Source organism: Mirounga angustirostris, unplaced genomic scaffold, assembly GCF_029215605.1.
Source record: "Mirounga angustirostris isolate CCGP_5_RB_7025 unplaced genomic scaffold, mMirAng1.0.hap1 SCAF_4, whole genome shotgun sequence".
Classification (NCBI taxonomy): domain Eukaryota; kingdom Metazoa; phylum Chordata; class Mammalia; order Carnivora; family Phocidae; genus Mirounga; species Mirounga angustirostris.
Genome location: NW_026991712.1, coordinates 15559784 through 15573382, shown reverse-complemented (window position 1 = coordinate 15573382; position 13599 = coordinate 15559784). Strand labels below are relative to the sequence as shown.

Here is a 13599-nt window from a genome sequence, read left to right as displayed (position 1 = left end):
GACTCTGTATTCCTTAACTTGCAAGAGAGTTCCTGGTTCTGATGTTCTGTCCCATGGGCATGTACCTGTCACTTCCAAATTTTGGTGTGAAAACTATAGTCATTCTGTTAGGCATCTTTGCATTGTTTTCCCCGCAGTTACTTACACGTCATAGTGCTCTGTGACTGTTTATGGATTGATTATCCCAAGTGGGCAGACTCCCTCTGTGTATGTCATTTTGAAGAAGAGAGCGTTACGGCTTTCTAAATATTTTGCGCTAGTCCCTGCCTTTGTGTTAAATATTTTAAATAACATTATTAGCATCTGTTACTGTGTATATGAATCATTCTCAGTGCTCAGACCCAGCTTATTCACTATTGACTTTTACCTCGTTAGAGATGCTAACACAAATTCACTTAAAGATACCAATAAGATTTTATGGCTTGTTTTCTGGTAGACCTAGATAAAACCTCTCTGGGTCTACTCTGCAGAGCTGGCTGAGAAGGGGGGAAGCATCTCTTAAAAGATACTCTTTTTGGGTCATGAAGAAGCCCAGGGACCTGGCCAGGCTAACAGGGTACGCCTGCAGAGCTGAGGTGGTGAGGGTCAGGTAGCTGTGCAGGGAGGCCTCATTCGTAACCAGGCTACTGTGTCACTCCTCCAGACAGCAAGGTGAGAAGAGCAGAATGGGCAACGAAGTTGTTAGCCAGGCTGAAGTACTTGAGGGGAGGGAGGATTCAGGTCAGTGGTTCCATATTAAACCATTGAAGATCACTGCGAAAGGATGAATTATTTTGACGTGCTGTATAGTTTGTAAATTTGGGATGGTTGATCAGGTGAAGAGGCACAGTGGGCTAGAAAGTACTGATTCACAGAATCTAAATAATTCCTTTATTAAAATAACATTTCTAACTGCAGGGTTTCGGTTGCATACTTTAGTATGTACCACACAGAACCCCTGGCTGAGAGGCAAGGCTTGATTAAATGCTAGCCTGTGTTCTGATCTCCAAGGTCTGTACCCAGTGTGCCTTTTTCTGATTCATCTGCTAAGTCAAATGCTCAGGGTAGTCAGGCAGAGGCTTTGTTCCATTGACCTCATGTCCTACAGACTTAATGTCTAACATTCTCTAATCTAGTAAAAAAAAAACAAAAAAAAACCCTAAAGATCAATGTGTAATAATAATTCTGATCCAAAAATTGCGTTTAACAGTATATAACAACAACTGGTTATAGTTCTCTTGTAGAAAATGAGAATAAGAAAGAAAAGAACTTACTTGGCTTTGTAAGAGTAGGCCCCTTTATGAGAAAGGAATCTTGGATATTTGTGCTTTTTTTTTTCTTTTTAAGCTTTTATTCTCTGCCACATGATTTTCCCTTCGAGGAGACTGGAAGTAAAATGAATCAGCCCATAGAAGAATGTCCTCTCAGGGTTCAGAGGATTATCTACATCTCAACAGGGTACATGAAACCAGTCATGTTACTAATTACATTCTCACTTGGCCAAAGGGTTAGCTGTTCTGAAATGGGATTTGAATGCCCATATCTTTCATAGGCCTAAGCTTGTCTCTGGTATTTTAATAAATAAACATTTTTTATAGAGTGATTCAGCTCAAATGTATTGTCATAAATAGGAGAGTCTACGTAAGGCACTCATACTTGCCCTTTCTTTTCTTGTTTCTCTCTCTCGGTATTCTAAATCACACAGAAGTCTAGAAGTCTGCAGGCCACATTAGCCTGAAATGCGAGTTTTCTTTGGCTCACACAGTGTTGAGATTTGTTGTCTGCCAATGCAGTTAGGTAGGAGTTGTGCTTCTCATTTAGTCACTATTCTGACCGTTCATGGAGCCCACGGGGCAAGAGAATGCAGAATCCGGGCCTCCAGGACTAGTACATACGTGAACCAAAATGAGATGAGATCAGAATGGGCAGGCAAGGAGCCTGACCGGTTGGGGCTCACGGTCTCAGATAAGGAAAAAAGTCTCTTGGGAGACAGTACAGAGCACTACATAAGAAGAAGGAGTTTGCTACACAACAACCTCCTTTGCTTAGATCTTTCTTTTTAGTTAACAGACTTTATTTCTTACAGCAGTTTTAGCTTTACAGAAAAATCGAGCAGATAGTGGAGAGATTTCTGGTAGGCTTCCCTCCTGCCCTTTCCCTATATTTAGCATCTTGCATATTAGTGTGGTGTATTTGTTATAATTGATGAACCAATATTAATAGAGTACTGTTAACTAAAGTCCATCATTACATTAGAGTTCACTCTTTTTTTTAAGATTTTATTTACTCATTTGAGAGGGAGAGATAGAGAGCATGAGCAGGGTGAGAGGCAGAGGGAGAGGGAGAAGCAGGCTCCCCGCTGAGCCAGGAGCCCGACGTGGGGCTCGATCCCAGGACCCTGAGATCATGACCTGAGCCAAAGGCAGACGCCCAACCATCTGAGCCACCCAGGCGCCCCAAGAGTTCACTCTTTTTATGATACTGTTCTGTGGTGGGTTTTTTGTGGCAAAATGTTAACATTTACCATCTCGACTGTTTTCCAGCATTCAGTTCAATGGCATTTAGTACACTCGGGTTGTTAATGCTGTCATCCCCACCATCCATCTCTAGCACTTTTTCATGATCCTACACTGAAACTCTGTGCCCATGAAAGAGTAACTGTACAGACCCTGATAACCACTGTACTACTACTCTCCGTCTCTGTTTGACTTTTGTAGTAGGTATCTCATTCATATAAGTGAAATTAAACAATATTTGTCATTTTGTGTCTGGCTTATTTCCCTTAGCATGGTGTCTTCAAGGTTCAGCCGTGTTGTAGCGTGTGTCAGAATTTTCTTTCTTTTTAAGGCTGAATACATACTCCATGCTATGTATACACCACGTTTTGTTTATCCATTCATCTGTCAGTAGCTTGGGTTGCTTCTACCTCAGCTAGAATGCTGCTGCTAATGAAGATCAGTATACACATATCTGTTTGAGTCCCTACTTTCAATTTTTTATACCCAAAAATGGAATTACTGGATCAAATGGCCTGTGGGTTTTTGACAAATGCAGAATGTCATGTATGCACTATTATAATATATAGAATGGTTTCACTGGCCTGAAAATCTCATGCTTCAACTGTTCATTCCTCCCCATCTTTGCCTCTGCTTGGATTTTAATATGTTCCTTCTGTGGAGATGTAACTACTGTTTATACTCCACTAAGGTAAGCTTTCAGGTAAAAATGGGTAGGATCCCAGAGCTATTAGTAGAGGTAATGAAATCAGTGATCAAGGGACTCAGAAAGCAGAAAATTCTGATAAATTACAGTCCCTCGGGCTTTCAGATTCTGAAAGTTACCTAGGCAATAAACATAAAGGTCACAGATACAGAGCTTTAGAACGCGTGGGTTTTAAATTCAATGTTTGTGGGTATACAGTTTTATATCCCATCTGTTTGTTCCACTATTAAGCTCCTACTATATGCCACGCCCTGTGCTAGATGCCATTCAGGCAAGTTAGAGACTATTTTAAGAGCTTCTTCCTTATGCACCAAGGAACCCCTTTTGCACTTGTTCTCCAAGAAACATGTGTTTTGTTTTGAAAGATGTCCATTATGTAACTATACTTGTGCTAGGCTTTCCCAGTTCGCTGAAAATAGCTTTTGAACCTCCATGATAATTTTCAGGGAGTCCTAGTGGTTCTAGGTGTCTTGATAAGAGCACCGGTCAGCTTTTATGCAGAGTGTGGTTAGGCTGTGTGACTGTCAGGATGCCCTGTCCTGTCATTACAGCTGTGCCACGGTACTTTATGTGGCTGTTTTCCAGACGTGGCTTGCTCAGATTACCATTTCTCTGGCTTCTCCAGTTGCTTGCTGACCTAGCCTTTCCCCCTAGACTTCCTTTGTGCCAGTGACCGTTTACATGTAAAAAAACATACTGGGGTAGAACATGCAGAGAAGAGAAGGCTCACTCCTTCGGGAGGCTGGGTTCCTGAAAGCAGGGGGTCTTCATGCGTTTTTCACCGTTCTCCCCCATCAGACGTAGCACACGCTTCCTGATATTTTGTATTTTTATACATGTTCTGCATACAGTGTGTACATTATGTGAAACCTAATTTTTTTCCTCATTTTTTAGATAAAGTTATTTTTAAATAGAAATTCGAAGATGTTGCATACCCCAGTGCATGCATCCTACTTGGAACACCTGTGCTGAAGTAGCTAGCTGTAATATTTTTTGCTGAGCAGCATACCTCCCCACTGTATATGACCGTAGCATAGAGTCTGTAGATAGTGCCAAGGAACTAAGAGCTATCAACAGACAGGGGCATTTCTTTAGGGAAAAGTCCTAACGTCTATTTCTAATTCACTGTGATACTCAAGTTCAACTCCATGCGCATTTGTAACAGAAGTAGCGTATCCTGAAAAATTGAGATAGTTTTAGGTCAGATGCTAGCCATTCATCTCCCACAACCAATATTTTTTGAACACCTTCTGAGTGTTCACATTACATGTTACTAGACACTGACCATTCACTGTACATGATACTGTATAATGATTCCATTTGACATCCGTAGTCCACATTTTCTACTGTTTTTGCTAGATACTTTTTAAGCGTTTTAGTCTCCTGTGGCTATACTATCAGAGAAATGACTCTTAATACAGAACCAAGTGAAATCCGTGAACAATCCACTGAAGTTGCTTTAATAGCACAGACTTTTAAATGCATCATTAATGGTATATACTCTCTACATATTTGCTGTTTGGTCTCGGGAGAGGCAGGTAGACAGAAGGAGATGGAAGGAGAGCCTAAGTTGCATTTACTGTTTCCACTGTTCCAAAGCCTGGATATAAATGGAAGATGATCATTTCTACTTAATTTATCTGGCTAGATTCCTGTGCCTAATGGCTGCGCATATACCATAAACACCGGGAAGAAGCAGCCATGGAAACACTTGTTTTCTTGTTGGGCTAAATTTACTCTGGGTTGAATATTAACACAGTGCCTGGCAGTACTTTAAAAGCAAAAATAGCTTAAGCGTGACTCACTCTGAGTCATTTACTGCTAGTGCTGCTCTACTGCCTAGAGCTTGACATTGAACAAGTTGGCAGCCTGGATTGCTACATTTTTTCTAGGAACTCTGAACAGATTTCATTCTTGTGAATTCGCTTGTGCAACGATATTAAATAGAGTAATATGTTTATTTTGTTTCAAAGTCAAATGAATTTGAGAATGGTGAAACTGAAGTATTTTTCTTGGGCTTTCTGGAAAGGCTGGATTCTCAGAATTCTCCTGTGGTTAAAAGACTTACTTTATCTTATAAAGAATTAATAAAATGTCATGGAGGTTTTGTTTTAGGTGCTTGGCCTTTTCTGATCAAAAACATCATACTTCCTGAAAATCATTATAAAAATGAGCTTAGTAGTACTACCAAGTAGGATTCATTAAATTTCTGACATTACCTGACAAGATGGAAACATGCCATCCTGAAAGCTTTTTCTCTTTCTTCTTCTTCTTTTTTTTTTTAAATACGGTGAGGCATGTAACATAGCCTGCCTTGTAGTTAAGTTGGGTGTATGACTTGTAAAGTCCTCTCTTGTTATTAAAGGTTATATAATGGGAAGTTCACTGGTTTTGAAAGGCAGACCAAACCCACCCACAGGATTTCTATTGGCCCTTTAAATAAATGTATCGCATGCCTTTCCCTGAGTAACCCTTGCGGCTGAGGAGGGAGTGAGCAGCTTGTTGTCTGACTGTAGGAAAACCCATAAAGGATCGGTTGGTCTCATCTGGGCTGGGGTCAGGAATGGCTGAGAATCTAAAAGTACATATATGAGGATGGTTTTCCCATGGTGTTGCAATCTTTTATTTTAACATGTTTTTGTGTTTAGTTTTTGGAGTTGCCTAACAGTATAATTTCAATTGAGGCTTAGTTTCAACTCTTTTATTATAAACTGTGGGAACATGATTTTTTTTTTCTGTTTAAAGGCACAATCATTTTGCCTTAGGATTTCAATAATTTATAAAGAAAGTTTTCCAGTGACAGCCTAAAACCAAAATGAGCCTAACCTAATGCTTGATATTATTTTGAAATTGTTTTACCATAAAAGTCTTACATTGGGAGATGTAACTCTGGCAGAGAATTTCAACATAGTTGCATAAATTGTGTTTCATATTACAACTTGTTCTCTACTTGACTTCATTGAAATTAATAAAAGGACTCTTTCAGAAGGATCTGGTGAGTTAGCATCATTATTTAAAAAAAAAAAAAAAGCGAAGAACTTACTCATAATGTATCCTGTGTTGCTAAGTTTTCAAAGTTAGTGATCTCAGCCACACCCAGAGAGTCCTTTGAGAAGACTGAAATCCACTTATTCATTTATGCTGGCTTAAAATTTTCTTCCCAATAAAATAAAAAGTAAAAGCGGAGATCGATCTGAATTTTCCCCGAGATATATGGTGATTTCATGAAAACCTAACATTTGAAAATTGAGTTGCTGCCAAGTCTTGAATGTAAAACATAGTTCCTTATGCTATGGTTAAAGAGGTCCTTTAAAGTCGGGCTTTCTGACTGGGTGCTGTGTGTGGGTGCTAAAAATATCCCCAAGGTGCTTTTTGTATCCCAAAGGGGTCCCATCATCCTGCCTTAGATCCAGAGGAGAGAATGCCAGGTCCTGCTGTAGTATTCCCCTGTGTCGCAGTCTCGCTGACTCTCTCCTGCTGCATTTTGGAGACCTATAAATGAGTTATTTGTATGGCTTGAAAATTAACTCAAGATTTAGTTAACCAACACTAGTTAGGTTGTAAACTGAGAAGTCTAGTCTAAATGAATCTCAGCATGGCTGAGTAGCCAGTCTGTTATTATGCCAGTTATGTAGACGTGTCTTGTCCATAGGAATGTATGAAGAAAACCTCAGGTCTTCATGCAGGGCCCAGCATAAAGTAGGCATTCAATAAAAGCTCATTAAATCTGCATTTGCTTATATGACCACTCTCATAACTGCTCACCTTATTTGGCCCGCCAAGCTTTGTTCCTTTCCTTTTATTCATCTCTATACTCAAACATTTATTGAGCTCTTATTATATGCCAGAAACTTGCAAGATATTTGAGATAAAAGATTAATAAGCCTTCAAGAAGTACAGTCTTCACTTGGAGAGGCAGATAGGCAAATTATTAACTATGTTCATCATATGCTTTTTTTTTTTTTTAAGTCTAGGTACAAGGATGTCATGACCTTCAGTAGTAACATCTGGAAAAAAAAAAAAAAAAACCAACAGCAACTTTTGATTTCTTTGAGCATTTACTGTATATACCAGGTCTGTTCAGGGTACTGTGAAGTGTAGATGGTGGTATCATTCCCATTTTTCAGAGGAAGATATTGAGGCTCATAGAGCATGAGCAATTTGCCCAACTTCATATTAATTATTCAGACCCAGGAAATCTGGTTGCAGAGTCCATGTCCTTAACCGTCACATAAACTGCCTCTTGTTGATGTACAGAGGAAAAAGAAAGAACTCTTAGAGTAAGAGAAAATGGGAGGTCAGTGCACCCAGCGATAATGGCATCTCTTTTGTGGAGCATTAGATTTTTTTTTAAGAGGAATGATTACTTTGGAGTAGGTTTGCTAAAGTCCGTGTTGCTAAAACAAAGTGCCCTCATAAGTAGGCTAATTCTGAGAGTGATTTACCACATACCCAGCATATCTTTCTTAGGCTATATGTGCTAATCCCTAAAATGAGCTGAGTCTGAGGACTTCATGTTCTTTCACATGACCTCAGAGACTAAAATCAGCTCTTAAACCAATGCTGGTTTCTGCCATTCAGAGAGCAGTGCTTGGAAACAGCTCAGCTAAAAGTAAAGCTTTGCTTTCCTTCAATTGAAGGCAGTGTTCCTTCTCTCATCTTGTCCTTTCAACTCTGTTCACCTCCAACCCCCCAATTTTTTGTTTTTTTAATAGTCCCCACTACTAAACAGTTATCAGAGCCTGCTGCTCTTGTTTCTTCCTTGGCTCTGTCCAAGTTCCCGATAGCTGCGCAGAAGTAGAAGTGAAAATCGTCGGCTTGCCCTGTGCCCATATCCTGTAGGTGGAGCACCCCCCTAAAGGGCCTAAAGGGACAGTGAGCAAAGACGCTTCTCCCGGGAGTTCCCCTGGCATTTTTCTCTGTTTCATTGTGTGCTTTCGGGGACATTTGTTTTTATTTGGTAGGGTATTTTTTTAATTTCTTGGCCTATTTTATAAGAAAGTGTTTTGTCTTAACATGGGAGCAAATTGTACCTACTCACTGGACAAAGTTGTCTGCAAGGACCTTGCCGTTTTCACCCCCTGCAGGCCCACCTTGGGGCTGCTGTAGGCAAATAATCATTCTGCTTGGTGAGTGTGAAGCAGAGAGAATGAGTGCATTTCCAGGTACAATATCCATTTTTGTGGGTTTTTTTAAATTTTCAAGTAATGATTTCCAAAAGATGAATTTTTAATAGACTTGTTACAGCTTAATCGAAATGTATCATTGAGTCTGAAGTTGCCCTCACTTAGCACCCACATACGTAACACTTAGTAATTCTTTACATTTTTGATTCAACACAAACTCTATGTTTATTTGTAAGAAAAAAGAGTGCATACATTTTCTTCAAGAAAACCGGAATCAAACATTTTGTCTTGAGCTTTTTCCCCACACATTAAACTAACATGTTGGTAATCAAGATGATGCACTGCGGAAAGACATGCAATTCTACCCTGAGGGCAGTGTGACTTTTGACTAAATATTCTTGTGCCCCAGTCTTTGTGAATTTTCTTTTAAACATGTCTAATCCTGACATTTTAAAATAACATTTTATAAATCTACCGGAAAGGGAAGGTGACCATACAACTATCAGATGGTGAATTCTAATCATGGGACGTTCGCGTGGGTTGTCTGTAATTGAAGACAGTGCATCCTTTGTCATTGAAGACGGTGCAAGTGAGGACGTGGAGATGGCCAGGAACAGAAAGGAGAGAGGGGTGAACGGCTGCTTTCTCGGCACTGAGCCCCCTCATATCTGTAGCTAGGATCGGTTCTAGATCTCATCTTTTTTTGTGTGTTTTATTTATTTATTTGAGAGAGAGAGTGCGAGCACGTGTGTGAGAGCACAAGCAGGGGGAGCGGCAGAGGGAGAGGGAGAAACAGACTCCCCCCAGAGCAGGGAGCCAGACACGGGCTCGATCCCAGGACCCTGAGATCGTGACCTGAGCCAAAGGCAGCCGCTTAACCGACTGAGCCACCCAAGCGCCCCGAGATCTCATCCTTGATGCTTGGAGGCCTTGGGGAGTTGGAAAACCAGTTTGGGCATTGCAGGCAGCTCTAGATTAGTGTTTTCCCAGGTTTTCACTTCCTGACTCTGGAGGAAGGAATGCCACTTGTCAAAGAGGGAATGGGAATTACACTTGAGAATAAAAATGTAGTTTTGGAGATGAGGTTGGGGTGGGGAGAGAAAATTTGTGGGGAAGATAAAGGAGAGGAAAAGACAACTTTCTTTCTCCCCTTTACTCCTCCTTGTTTGACAGTCTGGTTATTTCTGCTTTCTCCCTTGGCTTCCTCTTCTCTCTGCCCCTTCGATGGCACTGTGCTTCACAACTTGTTCTCTCTTCCCTCTTTCTCTTCTTTCTGTGTCCCCAACCCCATCAACTTCCTTTAGTGGCCCCATCCTACTTCGCAGAGGTGTCCACCAGTCGGTGCCACATTCACAGCATAGCTGGGCAGTCTGAAATACCTGTGCACACTCAGGGTCTGTTTCAGAATCCGCCTTTGCCACCCAGCAAGCTTCGCCAGACTTTCTAGTTTCCCTTAAAGTCAGAGTGAGCCCCCGTACTCATCCTCATCCATCTTCCAGTCGGGTAGACAGTCTCCAGATCCATGGGACATGAGACAGGAGAGGACCTGCCATGTCCTAGACATTGGTAGTAGAGATTTTATCAGTGGTGTCAGCATCTGTTCTGCAGGTACCTGTGAGAACGTGTGGGGGTTTTCCCTGATTTGTGGATGGGGTATCTATGGCTCAGAGAGAACAAGTCACACGGCTGACAAGTGGCCGAGCTGGAACTGAGCCTTTCCCCATCCAGAGCTGGTGCTTTGCCGCCTAGCAAATAACTAGTCAAATGCTTGCTTACTCTTTCTATTTACAATTAAGAAAAACTTTTATTAGTATCTTTTTCTAAACTATGGCATTAATTTTCGATTTTTAATGACATCTACCTGAATATATTGAGATTAATATTAATGATCAGGAAATCTTTTACTGGACTAGTAAGACTCTTAAGTATTTACAAATCTGACTAAGCTTTAATTAGACTTTCTTTATATTCAATCTTTTTAAAATTACTTTGCTAACTATATAATTGTGTATATTGTAGAAAATTCAGATAATGTAGGGGACAAAAAATAAAAAACACCAATTATCCCACCACTCAGAGATAGCCACATACCAACGTCTGTATTTCCTTAGTCTTTTTTCCTGTGAAATATACACTTGCAAATTTGAGATCAGTCCTTGATTATTTAACTCAGTATACTGTGAGCTGATTAAATATTTGAAAACATGATTTTAAGATGAGGCCTAATATTCCATTTTATTACTGTATTGTGATTTTTTTCCTCTTTGAATCATTACCCTCTATTAATACTCATTGGTAGTCTATCCATTGATAATAATGAATATTATCATTTTTTAAAGTCAGTTTGGTAGTTTAAAAATAATTTATGCATTGAGTCTACACTATTAAAAGGCACCATTTTTAGGTCATTTCAAATTTATGTATTGTAAAGATTAAATAATGGTATATCTTTCAGGGAGAAGTTGTTTTCTAAAAATTACTTCAAAAGTTGGAACAAAAAAAAAACAACAACAAAAAGAAAAACAAAAACAAAACAAAACAAAAAAGTTGGAACAAGTGGTTTGTGTTTTGTTCTGGTAAAAATTTACTCCTTTTGAAAGTGTTTTCCATACATCTGTTAATTCAATCAGCAGACATTTATTAAATCCTTTCCTGTACAAGGTGTTAATTGCTGAGAATAAAAAGAGGAAAAGCACGCTTTCTGCCTTCAAGAAGCTCATAATTTATGCAGGTAACATATATATATATAAACATAATTTTCTATTTAATATAATGGTAATAGTAGGACTCGAAATAAATACTAAAGTAAAGCCTCAAGCAGTGTGCAGGAAGAACACAAAGGAAAAGTGGTTAATTCTGATCAGTGGAATAAAGGGAAGACTTCCTGGAAGAGTTAACATTTGAGCTGGGCCTTGAGGCGTGGGTAGAATTTCCCTCGGAGAAAGCCGCAAAGGGCATGTGAGGCTGGGAGTATAGTATAATCAGACCCACAGGCGGCTGGGAGCACATGTATTGGAGAAAGCACATGTTCCAGAGGGGTTGGTGTATACCATGCCAGGCTGGGGTGGAGGGTGGGGGTTGGCATGGGGCCGGTGTAATAACAGGGAGCTTAGAGCCGGTAGGGGGTCAAACGATTGTACTCAATTAGTGTGTGCCTGGCTCTGTGCTAAGTTCCTTCTCATCTATAATCTCATTTGCTTTACATGACAGTTTGCGAGCTATTTATACCACCACTCAAAGATGGAAACAAAAGCTCAGAAAGCCTCAGTGATTTCCCTCAAAGTCACAAAGCTTGTAAGAGGCAGGACCAAAACTCAAACGTAGGCCTGAAGTTCATGCTTTTTTGCCTTTTTTTTTTTTTTTATTCGTTCTACTTACCTAAGTTGAGATAAGAGTATAGAAAGCTCTGAAAACGATGTTAGGTGTTCATGGGCGTTGCTTTTTTTTTGATGAGTGATATTATCTGACTAGCGAAGATACCATCTGACTAGCGGAGGCAGAGTGAAGGGGGAGTTGGAAAAAGATATTGCAAGAAATGAGACAAGATTGACAACTATGACAGAAATCCAAGCAAGACGTGGCGGGTCTAACTACCAAAGTGGCAGTGGGAACGGAGATGCAAACACAGAGAGAAGAGATTTGGAAGGGGAATTTAAGCATGGGGAAGACCGATGGTCTAAAGGCAATGAGGAGGACTAGATTAGATTTGTGGTCTCAACTTTTTTTTTTTTTTTAATCATACTCCCCTTAGTAGTTAAATACTTTCCAGCATGTATCCAGTACAGAAATTTTGCTGTTTTATTTTTTTACTCTCCTTTCCAGTAGATTTTCTTGTGCATATCCATTTTAAAGGTCACTGGAATTAATTAAGAAGAATGGGTGTTCGGGAAGGTTGGCAAGGAGGAAGAGTTAGCAAATAAGAGTTTCATTTTCGACACACTGAGTTTGAGGTGCCTAAAGGAGTTCAGTCATTTGGAGATGCTTCATACAAAGTTGGAAGTGAGTAGTGAAGTAAAATCATACGAAGCTTATGTTCTAGGTGAAATTCAGCTTTATCCTCAAAATAGAGCCAGTATATTTTTTTCCTAGTTCTATTTTCTTTTTTTTTTTTTTAAGATTTTTTTTTATTTATTTGACAGAGAGGGAAATAGCAAGGGCAGGAGCACAGGCAGGGGGAGTGGGGGAGGGAGAAGCAGGCTTCCCGCCGCACAACAGGGAGCCCGATGCGGGGCTCGTGTCCTGGGCCAAAGGCAGACGCTTAACACAGACGCTTAACACAGACGCTTAACGACTGAGCCACCCAGGCGCCCCTCCTAGTTCTATTTTCTATGTAAGAATAATTAAAAATTAAAGTCAGGAGTCTGTTTTATATTATTTTTAGCTACATATCTTTAGTTGATTGTTAGTGTTTTATCATTTGATTCTCAACTAAATATTTACAAATTTTTGAAAATGCTATCCTTGGTCTAAATTAAAGAATTAGTATTCTTAAAATAACTCTTTTGTGTAGTCTAAATGGGAAAATTGTTTTTTTTTAAGACCTTGTAGATTGTAATTCATTGGCCTATTCAGACTCCTTAAAATAGTCAAAGATATCAAGCCTAAACATGTCTTCCAAACAAGGAGATTCATCCAGAGATCAGAATTTCTTTATAAATAGCTAATGCTTTTCAGTAACTTTCTCAGAAGTATAATTCTCATTTCCTTCTGGCTAGTCCTCTGTTACTGAGTTAATACCTATAAAGCCTAGCCCAAAATACTTTCCATTTATTAAGATCCTACAATTATATGATTAAAGGCACAAATGCTGGTTGGTGTTTTGGGGGTGGTTCAGTTCGGTTTGATTTTAATTAAGAATACTGTTTTCTCAACCTTCAGCCAACAAAATCTTTTATTCTTAATATTCAAGGCATGTTTCCCTTTGGGGAAGTAGGGATGAAAAACAGCTGTAGTTCCTCCAAATCTCGTGAAGTTCAGTTAACTTTCTTCCTTTTGTCTGCTTCCTATCAGCCTCAATATATCAGTATCCTTGATGAATATTTATTGAATACCCAAAGAATAGTGGTACCATTTTAAGTTGATGATGTACTGATGTGGGAAAGCACCTTTTCTTTTTTATTGCTTAATGGATAAAATAAGGCACAAAGAAAAAAGAGTCTTCGGTGCACTTGGGCAAATAGATTCTCAAAACACGTACATAAAAATGGAAGCATTTCTACTGGAAGGAATGGCATGGCCCAATCAAATGGATGGGTCCCCCTGATCTTGCCCC

At 39.6% G+C, this 13599-nt stretch overlaps 1 protein-coding gene across 3 annotated transcripts in view; it reads left to right on the top strand.

Annotated features, from left to right (window-relative positions):
• NSMCE2 (NSE2 (MMS21) homolog, SMC5-SMC6 complex SUMO ligase) overlaps positions 1–13599 on the top strand; it is a 209599-nt gene that overhangs the window by 82972 nt on the left and 113028 nt on the right. The gene's annotated exons all lie outside the window — the stretch shown is intronic.